Raw genomic sequence first — 6,749 nt, 5'->3', positions numbered from 1 at the left:
TAATGATCACGAAACCAATAGCATATGCCAACGAAAGAAAAGAACAATAATTTTTTTGGATTTTCATAATATTAGATAAGATGATGAAAATTGAAGAAACATACATAAAAGATAATTATGTAGCAAGCTGCACCTCCTCTTCTCTTGCGGTAAGACCACAGTAGAACATTAAGCGCTTGTTCGGCTCTTCTTTGCCTCCCACTACAAGAAATAAGCTAAATAGCTAAAGATTTATTCATTCTACAAAAGAGAATCTGTACTAACATATGATCTGAGAGATCTTAGGGTGTCCACTGGGGAAAAGAAGCGATCAATATGTTCAATTGCAAAATAAAAATCTCTTTCTTCCAAACCATGAATGATCTGAGAGATCTTAGGGTGTCCTAGGATGTTTTCGTTTCTAGTGATAATCAAAACATTTGTTCCTTGAGGATAATGGGCAATTGCCCAGAAAAGAAGCTCCACTAACATCATGTTCATTCGAGCAACTTTTGGGAGATGGTTTGCTTGTCACCAAAGTAACCCTTGACTTCAATCAACCCACCATAACCTTCTTCCTTAATAGCTGTTACGATATTCTTTTTCAACAAAAGAGGATCAGGGATTGACAAATCCTCGGCGTCAAAAATAACATATGTGGGACGCAAAATCTCTTCTCTGGGTTGCTTGGGGAAAAGACTGTCCATCCTTTCGTCGGCTACAAGAAAAAAAAAAAAAAAAAGAAAAAAAAAATAGGAGAGCCTATTTAAAACATGGGGCAAGCATGGGCCTTTGATAGCCTACCAAAAGAAGGCCTCCGGTTTCATAACTATACATGGATTCTTTCTTTTCTTGGTCAAATAATTTTATGGATTCAAAATTTCAGATTTAAAAAGTTGTATGAAGTTATTCAAATAGAATTATAATTTTGCATAATAAATAAATTTCATTGTATATCTAGATAAAATAATCGTGGCAAAAGCATGTACTATAGAGAATTTTTGGTTATATATATTTTTGTGTGGTTGGAAATTTTCTTTAATCAAAGTTGGAAACTTAAATAATTTGCTTTGTTGTGATAGATGTGAAAAGCTCTGCAAAACATTAATGGATTCCGATGGATAAATGATGTATGGTCAGGACAAGTCTCACAGAAGCTAAAACTGTTTCTCTGGTCTTGTGTTCGATAACCTGAGAAGACGCGAAATTATGGCAGACATCTGTTGTCCAAGATGCCAGGAGGCACCATCAATCTCCTTTTTTCATGCCTCTATGCGCATGAAGTCTGGAGCCTGATCGTATGATAAATAATTTTATCCAAGCAACACACGGCAAACAACAAAGCCAAAATCTTTGAAAGAAGATACCTAATTGACGATCCCAGTCTCGAAACGATCTGTTTCACAGATGCATCTCGAGAAAAATCGAGTAAACGATCTGGTCTTGCATGGGTTTTCAAAGACACCCGCACGAAGATCAACCACAAGGAATCGAAGATACATGACTTCGTCTCTTCTCCTCTGATGGCAGAAGCCATGGCCATCAGACCGGCAGCATCACTTGGCATATCTTCTATACATGTACGCTCCGACAGTCAAACGCTTATCAAAGCTATCACCAACAAGCAGTTCCAGAAAGAAATCTATGGTATTCTTGCATATATGGAATGACTCTCTTCTTTGTTCTTTTCAATAAGTTTCATCTTCATCCTTCGTTTCCAAAACGAGGAAACTGATGGGTTGGCCAAGGCCTCTCTCAGAAACTATCATGATGTATTAAAGTTCATAAACTAATCTTTGGAACTTCTCCTTTATTAATGAAAGTATTTGTGTTAAAAAAAAAGATGTGAGAAGAAACGAACTAACAGAATAAATAAACAATAAAAAAACAGAGAGATTTAACGTGATTCATCTCTAGAGTTATGCGTTCACGGAGAAAAAAAGTATTTATTGATACATGTAGATTTTCATAGTATAATTTGTGCTATACACTAAGGTAAAAAGCCTTCAATAAAACTTTCTATTTTTCATGGATTTGGTAAAGAACGAACTATCCGTGCCGCATGGTTCGATCCCTGACATGGATCGACCGATCAACAAAATTTATATTAAGGACAATCTTTTCAAATAGTTCTTTTAAGTTTTTGTCACAAAAATAATCCTCAAAAAAGAAAATGACTAAAATAGTCTATTTTTATTTTGAAAATTTTAATTTTTATTTTTTAATTTTAAAAATTTGAAACCATATCCCTAAAACCTCACCCATTAACTCTAAATCCTAATTCTAGATTAGTTAATCCTAGAGTAAAAATGTATTTTTACCTTTTAATAAAAAAAATTGGTCATTTTTCTCAATGAAAACTATTTTTGCGACAAAAGTTTAAGGCTAGAGAATTTCTCTTATATTAATATATTTTTATAATCATTAGTTTATATAGTTTGCTTTCATCCGAAACTAGTAGCGGTAAATTATTTCTAAAAACGCAACTCATCTTCCAAACTCATAGATTTAAATCATAGTCGCATGTAAATACTTGTAGAGCTATTATACCTCGTCAAAGGGTCTAGCTATCTGTTGACATAAAGTCTTTAAACTATCACTCACAATATTGACATCATCCCATTGCGTAGAAAGGAATACAAATTATCCGATAATGAAGATTGATTATAGCTTTTGCTTTACTCACACTGCTGCCATTTATATATGGAGTTATGGACACCTTGTCGTCCTCTGAGAGACATAATGGCTAAATAATAATTATATTTTTGAAAATTTATCAACAATGATGACCTACCAAAACATAATAATTCACTACTACTATACTATAGGTTCGTTTTTTTTTTTGAATTACCAGGAAGTTCAACAGAAGCCCTAATTTCCCTAGTTCCGAAACCGCATCATATAATACTCTCTCCATTTCAACATAGATGATTTTTTAGGTCATTGTTTTTGTTTCACAATAGATGATATTTTCACATATCTAGATAACTTTAACTTTATCAAAAACTGTGTAGCTAATTTTTTTTTTTTTAATAATTAAATAAATTAGTTTTAAATTAATTTTAATGATTTTTGTTTACATAATCTAATTTTCTTAATATATGTGCAAAGAACCAAAACTTCATTTATTATGAAACAGAGGAAATTATTAGTTTTGTTCCAGCGGTTATTCGATCTAGAGATTTCTGACACAATGATCGTGATCTTTTACCGTTGAGCTAATGACCTGTGGTTCGATTCTGGTTTCTTCTTTATGTTTGTTTGGTTCAATAAAATGGAAACTCAATCAGCTAGAGATGAAATTAATTCAAATGAAGTGTCTAGTATTGGTTTGTTTGTTTAGTCTTATGTTTAATGAAATTTATAGTATGGGTTGAATTTAAATTGGTCAAGAGTAATATAAAAATAAGTACTATAGATCATAACTGATATTGTACTAACACGGCATTATTAATACATATTTCAGTATTAGTTTTTATCATAAATATGACTTAAATATAAATGTCAGTATATATAGTTCGATTTTTTCCAGTACATTTTAGATTCGGTATGTTCCAGTACATTTTGAATGATCTTGATTTGAATAATTCGGTTATGTCTAAATATGCACTCCTAATCATAGATCCTATGTTTTGGTGTATATATAAATCCAAGCACGTGCTTATACATTGTTCCGGAATGATATTGCATGGAAAGTTAACGAGATAGGGTATTCTATACTAAAACATGAACAATCATTCGGATCCAAGTAGAAATGAAAAATGACCTCGTGTAAATGTAAGTATTGTAACGTCATTATTTGAAAAGTAACAGTTCTCATGTTATACAATACTATAAAAATCATAAAACCAAAAAAGTAAACATTATAAAATCGAGCATATAGTAAATTGTGTTAACATTGAATTCAAGTTTGACCAAGTCAAATGATAAAGCTGCTTGGATCCACATCTCCCAAACCAAACACATGTCTTCACTCTTTTGTCTTTAGATTTTTGCGGCTTCACTTCTTTTGTTTCTTTCTCGACTTCATCTTTAAGAATAGTTGAAACTCATAGCACATAAAGAAAAGGTTCAATGTTGAACAAGAAATGTGATTGCTCTTGGCTTTTATTCGGAATTGCGGAATGTGTGCAACAATCAACGCCCTCGAAATATATAAATTATTCATAAAAAAATATTTCGAAATTTGAAACAAAACCAAAACGATATTTAAATTATTCAATATATAAATAGATATACAAAATAACGATTGGCTGGTGCCATTTTGAATGCGTTCAGCGATAGTGAAGACTGAAGAACAAAATGTTTTAGTTATAATTTGAGAAAATCGCATAAAAAACTTTGAAAGCGTTACTTGGTAGCACTTTAAACTTTGAAATTTTTCACTAACACTTTTAGTCTTCAAAGTGACATTTGTACCATAAAAAACCTCCAAACTAAAAAATTGATCTGTTAAACGAGTTAAAAGAATGATGTGTCAATTATTTTTTCTAAAAAAATTATTTAATTAATAAAATAAATAAAAATCTAAATAGAAGTTTAGAAAATTAAATAAAAATTGAAAATTTAATAAAAAATTCAGGAAAATCAAAATCAAAATCAGAAAATTAAATAAAAATTTCAGAATAAAATAAATATTTTAAAAATAAATTAAATAATTTCGGATTTTTTATTTTTTTTGTTTTTATATACACAAAAATTAAATAAAAACTCATAAATTAAATAAAAATCAGAAATTAATTTTAAAAAATCAGAAATTAATTAAATATCAGAAAATTAAAAATTAACTAAAAAATCAAAAAAATGAGATCAAATCAAATTAGAAAATTAAATAAATAAATTTATTATTTAGTTCTTCTGTATTTTAATTTAATCTTATTTATTATTTAATTTTTATTTCTTTTTATTTTTATTTAATTTTTTAAAATATTTATTTAATTTTTATTTAATTTTCGGATTTTTGCTTAGATTTTCCTGAATTTTTATTGAATTTTCGATTTTTATTTAATTTTCTAAACTTTATTTAGATTTTTATTTATTTTATTAATTAAATAATTATTTTTTGAAAAAAAAACTGATACATCACTTTTTAACCTGTTCAACATGTCAATTTTTTAATTTGGAGGTTTTTTATGATACAAATGTCACTTTAAAAGTTAAAAATGTCAGAGAAAAAACTTCGTGGTTTAAAGTGCTAGTAAGGGAAATTTTCAAAGTTTTTTAAGCGATTTTCCGTTATAATTTTATTACTTTCGAGTTTCAACGCAACACTTCAAGTTTCAACGCAACACTCCACTCTACTCTATTATTGACATCTTTCTACTTCCTGCTCTGTTTTGTTGACACGCAAGTACACCAACTATGTGTTTGATTCAAGTTGACATCAATCGAATCTAGTTCTGTTTGAAGGACACATTCATACATAATAATGAATCGTTAGTAGAATAAGACTAACTTCTAGGCCTCCTCTTATGTGGATTATGGGTTGATTGGTAATGGATGTAGGGTCGACATACAGGTCTATAGGGTCTTTCTTCTAACTTTTTTTTTTGTTTCAAAGGGTGAATATAGGTTTATCCTCGTTACTGGCTTTGATCTTGGATTAGTCTTAAAGGATGTATCTATGATTTGTTGATAAGTCTCTCAAGTGTTGTCAAAGTGCTCATCACGATATAGCACAAAATCATTCCCATATTAAGGTGAGATGATATAGATGGACTCTTAACATAATATATAAATGGACAAATGACAAAAGCTGTTACATTTGTTTCTTTTTATGGTTAGTATGATCTATTGTTAATTTGAATCCAAAGTCTGCTGAACGATCTCATTCATAGATGGCAACATCAACTTTCTTAAGTATCTAAACCTGTACTATATTAGGTGTAGGCAAGACTGTAAACGTTCAAAGTCTACTATCTAATTAGAAAACGTGCCAATTTACGTAGATATTAGAGGGCATGTAATCTTATATCACACACAAGTACAGCAGATAATAGATAAGATTTACATTTATAGAGAGGAAAATAAAAAGGTGTGTTCTATTTTTCAAAGTCTGTGCATATTTTCCCACTGCTTCACGCCTACGCAACCCTTCTCTTCTTTTTTCTTTCTTTCCAGATCTTCTTTACCTCTTTCTTTTTGCTTTTTTCCATGTTACCATGTTTCCATGTCATGCTTCTTTATTTTATTTTTTCAAAAAGAATACGTATCTACCCACTAGATATGCAACTCCCTATAATCGAAGTACATACAGTGGTCTGGAAGTAGCTTCATTGAAAATTGAAACTACGGTTTCTTTCTTTCTTTTTTTTTTTTTTTTTTTTTTTTTTTTTTTTTTTTTCCTTCAACGGATTTTATTAAAAACAAAGATAAATTCAACACAACACCAACAAATAACAGATCTTTCCGTGGTCAGCTAAACCGGAGAAAAACAAAGATATCCCCGGACACTAGAACCCACAACGGGGCAGCATACAAGAACCAACGATATTGCAAACTTAAAACAAATAACTAACTTTCCAAATCACTAGAACAAGACTAACAAAAATACAGAGAGACTATATGATAGAGCTTATGTGGCAGCTGCTTAGTGGGAATACCCTCGACTAAACCACTGTAGACCACCTCCTCCTAGAACTCTGAGGAAACACCTCAAGGACCCAACAACCAAACTTTCATAAACCGGCAAATAAAGATTCTTACTAACACTCTTAGAAGTGGCTTGATCTACGACGACAGTAGAAAGCCTAGGTATGAAGCGGCAACAA

This window comes from Brassica oleracea, chromosome C4 (assembly GCF_000695525.1).
Source record: "Brassica oleracea var. oleracea cultivar TO1000 chromosome C4, BOL, whole genome shotgun sequence".
NCBI lineage: Eukaryota > Viridiplantae > Streptophyta > Magnoliopsida > Brassicales > Brassicaceae > Brassica > Brassica oleracea.
This window is presented reverse-complemented; position numbering follows the sequence as displayed.